General features: G+C 43.6%; 2 non-coding genes across 2 annotated transcripts; one reads left to right on the forward strand and one right to left on the reverse strand.

Annotated features, from left to right (window-relative positions):
- The first annotated feature begins 2,013 nt into the window (after positions 1 to 2,013).
- Positions 2,014 to 2,085, forward strand: Trnap-agg (transfer RNA proline (anticodon AGG)). The gene has a single exon. It is a non-coding gene; the product is annotated as a tRNA-Pro (tRNA).
- A 515-nt stretch (positions 2,086 to 2,600) lies between these two features.
- Trnap-cgg (transfer RNA proline (anticodon CGG)) lies at positions 2,601 to 2,672 on the reverse strand. The gene has a single exon. It is a non-coding gene; the product is annotated as a tRNA-Pro (tRNA).
- Between the last annotated feature and the right edge of the window lie 10,117 nt (positions 2,673 to 12,789).

A 12,789-nucleotide genomic window follows, 5' to 3' on the forward strand; every position in this document is an offset into this window, starting at 1 on the left:
TGGAAGTGGTGCTGTGGCTCAAGCAATAGAGCTCCAGCCTTGAGAAAGCCTAAGGACAGTGCTCAGGCCCTGAGTTCAAGCCCCAGGACTGGTAGGGGAATTTGAGGCAGTGGAAATCTGTCTTCTTTATATATGTGTGTGTATTTTTATCTTTCCTTTCTTTTTCTTTTTTTTTTTTTGTATCCTCATTTGGGAGTGAAGAAGAAACTTCTTGGCTGTTCTGGGCGCGCGCGCATGTGTGTGTGTGTCTGTGTGTGTCTGCATGTATATATACCAGTCGAGGTTTGAACTCAGGGTCTGGGTGCTGTCCCTTCGCTTTTTGCTCAAGGAAGCCACTCTACCCTTTGAGCTACAGTTTCCTTCTTGAACACATATTTTGTTCAGTCAGATTTTTGTCCTGGCATCTGGAACTCATTAACATTTTAAAGGGTTTTTCTTATCATTGCCTTAAGCCCAAATAACTGGACTCAAGTAAGAGCAGTTTCAAATAAAACTAAGAGACTGAAGGTTAAAATCCCAAAGCTGTAATTTTCTTGTGCCAAGCTATAGGAAGAAAGTTGACAACTCAGTGTCCAGGTCTGTGTGTGCCAAATGTAGGATGAATGAGCAATAAATGAATGAAATAATTAATGAATGACTTCTAAAATAAATGAATGGGTATATATGTCTTTCATGTCTTACATGGTTAGTAATTTGCTAGGATGACAATCCACAATTACTGTTTGTCAAAATAACTAAAACTTGAACTGGAATTTGGGGACAAATTCTAGTTATTCAGAATATTTATTGAGTACTGGTTTTTGCTGATTGGCCATCTGTTATAAACCTTGATGGGAGGTATTTAAAGGTTTAAAGTTAAGAAAACATGACTTCTTTACATAACTAAAAGTACTGGATTTGGGTGCTGGTGGCTCATGCCTGTAATGAGATCTGAGGATAGCAGTTCAAAGCCAACCAAGGCAAAAAAGTCTCTGTGAAACGTTTATTTTCAATTAACCACTCAAAGACCATAAGTGGAACTGTGGCTCAAAGTGGTAGAGCACTAGCACTGAAAACTGAAAACCCTGCAATTGAAAAAACAAAAATTAAAGATATTGGTAACTAACTACTCCAAGATTATTGATTGTCGGTTGTGGGACTTTGAACTCTGGGCCTGAGCTCTTCAGCTCAAGGTTACCTTACCCTGGGCCTGGGTGTCGCCCCTGAGCCTTTAATTGGAGATAAGAATCTCCCAGACTTTTGTGCCTCGGTGGGCTTTGAACCGTGATCCACAGATCTCAGCCTCCTGAGTAGCAAGGATTACAGGCATGAGCCACCCCACCTGGCTTATTTATTTATTTTTTAATACTTTGTTACATATAGGTTACAGTTGATTTTAGTGTTGGTATTGAGTGATCTATCCTTCAACAAAATTAGAAGAGAATGAAATCCAATTATATTCCATAAACAATTGTGTGGGGATTTTATGTTTTAAAGTAATTTTTTCCAGTAAAAATTAGAGTCTTGGATTTATCCGAAAGTAAATAGATTTTTTTCCAGTTAAAGAGAGCACTTTGAGTTAATATATAGGAGTGGGATCTCAGAAGGTTTGGAAGGGTGGGGCATTTAACAGTAGGATAAATTATTGGCAAGACCAACAATTTTTCCACAAAGTGCGAAAGAGTGCTGACTCAATTTTCAATCTTTCAACTTTCAGAAATGAAGGTTTGGGATTTGCCTATAGGATATGGTCTTAGCTACTGCAATGTATAAAACATGAATATAAATAGCATACGGCTTTTTGAAATAAGAGGTCAGAATTGCACTATTAGTGCCATTATTGCTTTCTTCCCCTGTCGTTGGTTTTCAAAGGGCCAAAGGAAAAAAAGATCGAAAACTAAACACCCATAAAATGCAAAAACGATAAAAATAAAATAAAATACAATAAAAATAAAAATATATAATGACCACTTGGGGGCGCAGGACTAAAAGTAACACATACCTTTAGGACAGCGGGAGCTCTTAGGTCGTGGTGGCTCGTTGGTCTAGGGGTATGATTCTCGCTTAGGGTGCGAGAGGTCCCGGGTTCAAATCCCGGACGAGCCCTCTTTTTTTTTCCCCCTCTATCTGTGAGATTATCTTGCAGAGGACAAGTAAATGTGTAAATCAGAGATTACAATGAAACACAAACCGGACTCCTCTTGAGCTTGGCTCACCTTCTCCATTCAGGTCCTGTTAAAAGACGTATCGTGCACATGTGGAAGTTCTCTAGCCAGGCAGTACCGGGAAGCGTCCTCACCGCGCTGCTCCTCTGGGCGGGCGCGGGGGACGGGACAGTGACTGTCCGATGCCGCGGCGGGGATTAAACCGTGGAACCCGAGGCCTGCGGCACAAGGGCTCCGGGGTCCCCGCCCGGTCTGCCGAGCGGCCCTCGGTCGAAGCATATCTATAGATGGCGAGAATTGACCTCCTTTCACCCTTAGCTTCGAAAAATGAAGGAACGGACACCGGCGCTCGTGAGAGCAAAATGACTTCAGCTTGGTTCTCGCAGTTAGGTTCGAGTGTGCAAAACCATCTTTTATTTATCTCAGCTGGAGAGGGTTGAAAAAGGAACCACGCCTGGGCTCGTCCGGGATTTGAACCCGGGACCTCTCGCACCCGAAGCGAGAATCATACCCCTAGACCAACGAGCCGCTCCCGCCAGCGGCCCTGCCGGCGCCTCCCTTTAGCTTCATCCCCTCTCTTTCCGTACTTCCCGGCTGACCTCGCCCGTGACCTTCTCCCTGCCCAAATCCGGGAACCCGAACCCCTTTCTCTCCTGCGCCGGCAGGGCGCGGATCCATGCGCGTTTGCAGACTCGGGGTTCGCTTCTCGAATCATCCCAGAACCTGCGATCGCTCGGCTCGGGAAGCCGAACCCGGGGTCTCCCGCGGCCATTCGGTGCCTGGAGATGGCGGTCGGGAGCCGGGCGGCGGCGGCGGCGGCGGGCGAGGGGTGCGGGGATCCCAGGATCCCGGCAGCCCGCGCCCGCGCCCGGCGGGCCGAGCCTCCGAGGTCGCCCAGGCCCGGACCGCGCCTCCCTAACCCGAGTCCCAGAGCGCAGGGGCCCAAGGGGACGCTCCGGGTCTCGGATCGGGAGACGAACCTCGGGGAGACAGGAGCCATTCACTTCCCCCGGACCAGCTAGGCCGGGAGAATTCTTTGGGTCTGCACCTCGCCGCCCCGCGCCTGCTGGATACCGAATGGAGGCCCTGCGCCGCGAAGACGGCCGCGGAGGGAGGCGCCCGGACCCCGGCTCCGGAGTTCCCGGTCCCGAGGGTCCCCCGCCCGCTAGCCGCCCTCCCAGCCTCCATCCTGTGAACCCGTGCTTTGTGACAAGCTTGCCCGGGCCCCTCATTTCTGAAGCCCTGGGCCACGCTTGGGCTTCCATTCATTCTGGCGTCCCTGGCCCCGGTTGGTGAGTTTGGGCCTCACCTTTCCACGGAAGGCATCTGGCTTGCACCAGCGTTCTGCTCTTCCCTTCCTCCTCCTTCCACAAACAGGAGGAGAAAGGAGAGTGAGAGAGCGGATTCAACTGAAGACACCCCAAAACCGAGGGCAAAAGCCAAAGGAGAAACGCCTACCAAAAAAGACGCCTTCAACTGGCTCTGAGGCCATAACTTTAAAATAAACAAAACACGACTAAGCAGCCCTCCCTTTTGTCTCACCACACAGTTCTCTACCTGAGCTATGGTTTGAGAGCTGGATATCGGGTTTAATGCTCCCTTTGGTGGTTTGGAGATGGATTGGGGAGGGGGGTGAGGGTAGAAAAGAGTTCTGGCTATTTGAGACAGTTCCTTTGCTGGGGCACCTTCTGCCTTGGCCCTCCACAGCTGTGTCTCCCAGCTGGTGAGTCAGATTCATTCAACACTTAACCAGTTACAGTGGAACAGGGCAATGCTGGAGTCCTTCCCTTCTTTTTACGCTCGTCCTCATTTCCTAAGCTGGCTTTCCTTTAAGTTATTTGTAATGTCTTTGCAGAAGTCCAGCATGAGAATGGAGTAAGTGTCGTCCATTGAAACAACTATTGTTTGTTGTTGCATAATCAACATTTTGGATTATTTCCTTAGCACATACTCCAGGAGTTGGGTGGTCAAGGAGGATGCAATTCCAATGCCTTAAGCTGGCTGACAAGAGAGAAGCATGGAAATAGAGGAGCCATGGCCGCGCGAGAACTTTGAAAGTCATGACTCAGTCTTCTAATTCCATTTGGGGGTTTTGATAATATCAAAGCTTTTGAGAATGATGATAACATGAAAAGTATTATTGAAGATAAACTTTGGAGGGAGGCTTAATTGTGGGGCTTGAACTCAGGGCCTGGGTTCTGTCCCTGTGCTCTTTTGAGAAGATAAACTTTCTCCCCCCTCCCCCAATGCTGACCTCCCGGCATCTGAAGACAGTAATCTTGAGGTCAGATAAACTTGAGGAGCAAAGAAGATTTAGAAAGAATAGGTCCATTAGGAGATGATAAGAATAACTCCAGTATGAGGTCACTGAAACTGGGAATAGGCTTTTAAAGCATTTGTAATGAGGAATTAGTGACCATTTTATAATCTAGTGACTTTTTAAAAGCTGTTTACCAATGACTTCTGACCCAGTTTAGGTTTAAGAAGTACAGATATGGCCCTGGCTTGGACTAGTTAGTCCTGAGAAGTAAAAATATGATAGATTAGTTGGGTCTGTAGAGGTAACTTAAAAGATGCTTTTGCTGGGTCCTGTGAAGTCCCTAGAAAGTTTCCCAACTTTGAATCTGGGCCTTTGATTTGTCAGCTGCAGTACCTTTGTAATCACCTTATTTGCAGAAGAAAAGAGAAGATTCAGATCACAGTCTTATGTGGAAGGCAAACTCCGTCCCCCCCCCCCAACAAGCCATGTCTTCTTATTATCTTAATAAACACAGTCAGAACAGCCACTTTGCTCCTGTGCTGTTCCAGTAATAACACAATGACAACTTCTTCAGAATTCTTCTAAAGACAAAGACTGAGATAATGGTCAACCAGGCCACACACATGGGGCCTGAGATTGTTTTAACTCTGCACATCTTTCTCATCTCCCCCCACACCCCAATTCTCCCTATTTAACCTGAAACTAATGTTTGTACCTCTGAAGATGGCCGAAGATGTATTGAAGGCTGTCTTTCCATACTTGCCATGTAATAAATCTTTTTCTGCCCTTCACTATGACTCTCTATTTGGCATAGAGGGAGGGGCTAGTGACTGGACTTAACTTCAGATTCTTGGACTTTTGACCTGGGGTCAAAAGCCCACTCTTCAAATCAGTGCTAACTGAGGAATAGTCATGTGACTGTGCTGAGTCCGAGTTTATGCACTAATCTGTTCCAGGCCATGGAATTTGTCTTAGTAGATTCATAACACCATTACAAGTCTTGCTTGGGTTCTGAAATATGGATACTGGGTCTAAGTGGCACCATCTTGGCATCTTGGTGGATGATGGGGACTTTCCGAAAACTCTAGAGGTAAAATTCTACTTCCTCACCTCCACCCCTAGGGGATAGGCCCCTGAATTCCTAGAAGCAAGAGCAGGGATTGGACAATAAGTTCCCAGACCTGCCAACTTGTACCATGAACTTGGACTCACTGAACTCTAGCTCCCTGTGACCCTGCCCCTAACCATGATCTTATTTAAGTTCCTCAACCCCTGCTGCCTGTGTGCCATGCCTCCTGTCTCCTGATTCTTCTCAGTTCACCACAGTGCCCCTCTTTATCTCTCCATTTTAAGTTGTTCTGCTGTACTGCTACTGTTTTCTGCTCTTTCTTTACTACCCAGGTGGCTCAGTTTCCTAACATTATAAAGTACATGAATGGCTACAAATTTGAAGGGGTGGAAACATGAGTCTATTAGCAGTCACCAGCTTTCTAATAAAGACTCCCAATTTAATCTCTCAAAATGTAGCTTCTCTCTATCTCGCAATTGAAGTCCCATATCACAGTTTAAAGAGAACTTGGATCTGAAGAGAATTTGTGTCCTTCCTTAATCTCCAGAAAGAGAACAGCCTGGGCTGCTCTGCATTATTCTAGCAAGTGCAGAACAGCAACTTTAAGGCTGTGTCTGGCCTTGGTCCATTGTATGTTGTAAAGCAACAGTTTTAACCTCAGCTACTCCAATTTTAGTATAAGTGCCAGAACGGAATGGCCACATCACGTTTTTCTATAATATCAACTACCAATAACACACAATTAGACACAAACTGATAACTTATTTGGGCCAATAAACAATTGCACTGGCAAATAATGTACCAGATTACCTCAGAAACACCAGGTCTATGAATTCACCCAATACATCAGACCCAGTGATGTATGCAACTTCTTTACCTGAATTGTGTAAAAGGAAACACAGAAGCACACAGGAACTAGTCATCAGATTATCAGATATGCCTAAAGGATACACTAGTGAGAAACAACTGACTGTGTCCCTGGGGTTTCCGCTCAGCTCAACTCAAATTGCCCTCTGTCCAGGTCCAGTGATCCTAAGAATCAGTTCTGCACCTGGAGTTCTGCATCCTGACCTAGCATTGAATCCCAGGTTGACTGCCTTTGGACATCACCAGGCCTTAAAAGATGGGTGATGCTCTGAGATTGGTTTCATCTTATCTGATTATCTGCAGGGACTCTTTACTCTGTATCCTGTCTCTGTCCTTGCCTTTAAGCCAAGTTTTTTTTTTTCTCTTTTTAACCGAGTGGCCATCACTTTAATCCACTCTAGGTCATTCTGGACCTGGAATATGTCCATTATTGGAAGCGTACTATGTATTCTGAAAGTTAATCATGGTAATTAAGATGGATATAAAAGCCTCATCTATCAAGTGCCCTCAGTAGTACATGGTGAACTAATGCCAATGACATTGACACAGCTTGTGAATTTGTTGGTATTGAATGAATTCTGACACGATGGTAGAACACAGTGTATCAAGCTATGCTTTGACATAGCTTGCGCAGGTCACTAGCCTTGACTGACATTCCTCCTTAGCCTTTTGCTGAGGATGATCTCGTTCTTTCTTCTGAATTCTTCAACTTCTATGCTGAGTCGCTACTTATACACTTTTGAAACTGCCTTAGTCTCTACAGGTTTTTTTTTCATTTTTCGCTTGATTTAGGTTTGGGGAGTGCATGAAGTCATAAAGGGGTAATGAATGCAAAATGCAATAAAAGAGCCTATTTTTTCTTTACAAAGACATGCTTCTGATAGTATAGTACCAAAGAGGATCTCTCTGTCTTTGTCTGTCTCTCTCTCTCTCTCTCTATATATATATATAATTATGTATAATAAAATCCCTTCTTTTTAAATTTTATTTTATTATTGGGGTGATGTACAGAGGGGTTGCAGTTACATTCGTCAGGTAGTGTATATTACTTTTTGCACATTGTTATCCCTTCCCATGTTTTTCTCCCATTTCCAACCCCCCCCCCAAATCCCTTCTTGTAACATCCAAGAAAAGCCATAAGGAAATCCATAAAATCTTAACACTATTTCTGGGTAGTGAAGTCATATACAATTTTTTAAAAAATTGACATCTTTTTTTTCTCCCTTTTTTTTTTGCCGGTCCAGGGCTTGAGCTCAGGGCCTGAGCACTGTCCTTGGACTTTCTCAAGGGTAAAGCTCTACCACTTGAGTCTCAGTACCATTTCTGGCTTTTTTTCTATGTATGTAGTACTGAGGAATCGAACCCAAGTCTGCATGCATACTAGGCAAGCACTCTACCACTAGGCCGAACTCCCAGCCCCTGCTTTCTTTTTGACATAAGGTTTCTAAACTGAAAATGCATTGATTAAAGAATAAGAAAAATTAAGTATGATTAATATTAGAATTAATGCAATTTCTGTTTCACCATGACTGTTAGAATGAGAGGCGATGCAACAGGTCCTTTTGTGTTCTCCCATCCTGGCTACTTCCAGAGGTCATCAATAAGTCTATTGCTGCTGCTCCTGAGATACCAGGTGCAGCCTTCATGGGCAGTGTCTGGCCAGCGCTGCAGGTCCCATTATGTAAGAGGCCACTGTTTCCCAAGGACAGTGATTATTCATCTACCTCTTGGTAATCCCTATCCTTTGAATCGTTCTAGAATCCTGACTCTGAATGCTGGTTCAAGTGCAGTGCAGCCCTCAAAACAGAAATAAATTGGGATGTGTGACAAATGGTTTTTATAGGTTTACTTAGTTTCCAGTCTTTGTTTTTTCTGTTTTCTTTCACTTTTTGATGTAAAACCACATCATGAAGGTCCAGGGTCCTTATGAGAGCACCCAGGGTGAAATTCTAGCCTGTTTCCACCTCTCTCCCCTTGCATATTATTTCTCTAACACCACGTCCCTCACTGGGCCTGGAGCAGGGTATTTCAGTTCCTAGGGAGGATCCTCAGCTATTCAGGATTGGAAGGAATAAGGGGACATTTTGCTTTTGTTTCGAGGTAGGTGGTATTAACTTTTCAGGCTCCTCTTGTTAGGAAGCCATGTAATACATTAATCATTCCCCACCAGCCACTCTGAAAACTCTCAAAGAACTGACATGTCCTGCCCCATTGTTCCACAGGGATACTTCCCTTGTATTTCCACAGATCTCAGATTGGAGGGCAAAACTGTAATGATAGTTTTTTCTCTGCATCCATAGCCATTCTGGTCATAGCACTGGGTTCCATGAAGCCTGAAGTACACCACGGTATACTGGGAAATCAGAGAAGTGGTTTCCTTCCCTAAGACTCTCGTGCAATTTTGTCATCTTATTTAACTCTGAGAAGGGTCTCAGAAACCAACTTCAACCAAGGTGTGATAGCATGGAAAGTTTAAAATATGATTTCCCTTGAGAGTATTTGCATTTTTGTCTGAGAAAGAAGAATCAGTTGGTAATTATGACATTTTAGTCATCTGGTATGAGTAAGGAAGGGAGGTGGTAGGTGGTGATGATGCGGTGAATATTCCTCTTCCCACTGTAAAATCAGTTGTTCATTATTCCTTTAATCATTCACTATTAAATGTTTCTTGAACACCTACCATGTAAGAAGTTCTATACACAAATGGAATATAGGTACAGACTGTGTCTTCATGGAGCTATAAGTTAGCTTTGGGCACAGCAGTGTATTACTCTATAATGAAATAAGAACAATTTTCTTGAGTGGTTTATGAAACGTAGTTCCATTTCATTTAGCATTTACAGTGTGTGTGTGTGTGTGTGTGTGTGTGTGTGTGTGTGTGTGTGTGCAGTCCGGGGGCTTGAACATAGGGTTTGGGTGCTGTTTTAAGCTTCTTTTGCTCAAGGCTAGTGCCATATCACTTAAGCCACAGCTCTACTTCCAGGTTTTTTCGGTAGTTTAGTGGAGATAAGAGTTTCATAGAGGGCTGGGAATGTGGCTTAGTGATAAAGTGCTTGCTTAGCATGAATGAAATCAGGGTTCGATTCCTCAGTACCACATGAACAGAAAAAGCTGGAAGTGGTGCTGTTGCTCAAGTGATAGAAGGCTAGCTGAACATAAAGAAGCTCAGGGGCAGTGCCCAGGCACTGAGTTCAAGCCTCATGACTGGCTAAAAAAGAGTCTCACAGACTTTCCTGCTCTGGTTGGCTTAGAACTGCAATCCTCATGTCTCAACTTCCTAAGTCACTAGGATTACAGGCCTGAGCCACCAGCTCCTGGCAAATTTGCATTTTGCTCAGTAATCTTGGTATTTTCTTGAGCCACATGAGAGACATCCTTTTGTTGGTGTTGGTGTTGGTGTTGGTTGTGGGGCTTGAATTTAAGGCCTTGGCTCTGTCCTGAGCTCTAGTAGAGCTAGTGCTCTACCACTTTGAGCCACAGTTGCACTTTGGTTTTATGGTGGTTAATTGGAAATGACACTTTCACAGACTTTCCTTCCCTGGCTGGCTTCAAACCCCAATCCTCAGGTCTTAGCCTCCTGAGTAGTTAGGCATGAGCCACTGGCACCCAGCCTCATAGACATTTTCATTTTTCCATTCGTACCTGGTCATTAGAGTATAAGCTGACTAGAAGCAGTGAAGATTAAATTTTGAAGCAAACAGTGGAAGAGCGTGGTGTCACCCTGCTAGGGCCAGCCTAGCATCGCTTCTTTTGGTAAAGGTAAAGAGCTAGGTCTCACTTTGTCTTTTGTGTACAGTCTTTGTCAGTGGACTAGGACTGAGTCAACTAGCTCTTTACTCTAGGAGAGGACTCAAGATTGCTGCATTTCCTCTAGATCACAGCGATTAGTTCAAGTATGGATTCACGACCCACACAGCCCATCAGAGGCCGCGGAGGGACTCTTTTTCATGGTTATGAGAAAATAACTAACACAGAACAGAGAACAATGTTAAGAAAGATTCTTGGGGATGGGGGCAAGGAGGGAAAAACTGGGAGAGAGTAAGGGAAGGGATGACTTTGCCCCAAAAGAAATGTACTCATTACCACTTATGTAACTCCAATCCCTCTGAACCTCACTTTTCTAATAACAATAAAAATACAGAAAAAATAAGTTAGTTATACTTTAACTTAATATTTTGAGATCTGAATTAAATATAGAGACACCTCTTGATCAGGGAAAAATATTCATTCTTTAATCTGTTTAAACTTCAAAATGTTATTTTGCTGAACTGGTAATGATAAATAATGGATTTTTTTAAGAAAATGAATGTACTAATTAATATTTTTAAGGGGGGGGCAAAAAGGATTTCTGACATGGCCTGATTGACTGTGTACAGATCTACCCATGAACTTTTCAGTTACATGATTCAATACAGAGGGAAATGGGGGAGGAGGTATTTATAGATAGAACTGTCCTTTTGGGGGAGGGTTGGTATAGGACATCGAACTCAGGGCCTCCAAGTTCTCTACTATCTGAGTCATGCCCTTAGTCTTTTTGAGTTCAGTATGTATATTTTCACCGAGGATCTTGTGCTTTTGCCCTGGCAATCTTCACTTTTCAAATGATTGGGATTACCAACCTGTACAAAGCCATACCTGGGCCCTAAAGTTCTTCTCATCAGCCAGTTTGCGTTGCGATCTTGTCATTCGCATCTGTCCACTTATTCATTTAGTGACAGTAAATTTCAATCAAAGCTGTCTATGATTGTTGTAGACAAAAAGACTCTGACTCCAGCTTGTCTTAGCAATGTTTTCTTTTAAGCCTTTGAGGAAGCCTGAGGGACACAAGGTCTTCCTAGCCTGGTCGGGCCTTTGTGCTGCCTCAGACGCAGATAGACCTCTCAAATTCTAAATGTAGAAATCCTCTATCAACCGTGAAAGTGTAACACCAAGACATGAGCTTCGAGAAGGTAGACAAGTCACCTTGTCAAGAGGCCACCCCCCAGGAATGAGCAACCTCCTAAGAAGGGGCCTCTGCTTTTTCACAAAACATACTAAGGGGTGTGACTAGGGGACTGAAGTGTAACAAGGTATTTGGCATCAAGTCTTTTATTTATTTATTTAATCAAGACTTGTGCTATTCTATTGAAGCCATACTTCTACTTTTGGTGCTTAATTGGAGATTAAAGTCTTATAGACTTTCCTGCTCTGCCTGGCTTTGAACCATGAACCTCAGATTCAAGTCTTCCCCCCCACATCCCAGTCCTGGGGCTTGAACTCAGGGCTTGGGTAGAGTCCTTGAGTTTCTTTGGCTCAAGGTGAATATTCTGCCACTTGAGCCACAGTGTCACTTCTGGCTTTTTCTGATTAGTTTGTTGGAGATAAGAGTCTCATGGACTTTACTGCCTGGGCTGTCTTTGAACTGAGAATCTTAGATCTCAGCCTCCTGAGTACCTGGCTCAAGCCTGTTTTTTGAATTGCCCCTTTCCCATCTGCTACTATAACGTTTAGAGTCTATAGAAGGATATAGAACTAGATATACAATTTTTTTCTGTGTGTGTGTGTGTGTATGCACTAGTACTGAGGCTTGATCTCAATGTCTTGTAGTCTTACCTGGCTTTTTCCACTCAAGGATAGTGCTTTTCCACTTGAGCCACACCTTCACTTTTTGCTTTTTGTTGATTAACTGGAAATAAGAGTTTCACAAACTTATCTTCATAGGCTGGCTTCAAATCATGATCCTTAGATCTCAGCCTCTTGAGCAGCTAGAGTTACAGGCAAAAGCCACAAGTGTCTGGTTTGGAACTATATTTTTATATCTATGTTTTATGACTTTCTCAAGACAGAATCTGGTCCTTTTCATTATCTACTCCCAGTCATACAGACACTCAAAAGCACCTGTGTATGAATGTGTAAACAACCCAAAGAGATAAATAAATAAAACTGCCTCCTTTTGAGGTAGGCATAGTAAGTAAATGATAAACAATATACAGCTATAAAATAACTGACACATATCTCCCAAATTCTGTTAAAATCCAAAGTTTATGAAAGCTATGACAGTATCAGTCTTCACCAAGTTACAAGTTTGTTCTAAGTTACAAACTATTTAAAAATGGTTTTGAAAAAACTAATCCAAATATTCACACTATCCTGGAGTTAGAAAAATTGCAAACTGGATGAGACAAGACTGAAGTACCTCCAATAACCTAAGTACGGCATCTTTGCCTGGGAACTGTAGACAGTATTATGAAACCTGGGTTAGGCGTGGTCTAATAACACTGGAGAAAAATAATTGCATCACCTGCCTGGTCAGCACCGGGAGACATTGAAATACTCAAATCAGAGTAAAGATCAACTCTAAACATCAAACAGGAAGCTTAAGCAGGAGCACCTGAAGGGAGGGTGGGATAGGGTATAAATGCAGGAGGGAGTCAGGCCTCTTGTCTCTTGAAAACATCCCTAAATTCTCC

This window comes from Megascapheus bottae, chromosome 10, assembly GCF_031878675.1.
Source record: "Megascapheus bottae isolate mThoBot1 chromosome 10, mThoBot2.hap1, whole genome shotgun sequence".
NCBI classification, from domain to species: Eukaryota; Metazoa; Chordata; class Mammalia; order Rodentia; family Geomyidae; genus Megascapheus; species Megascapheus bottae.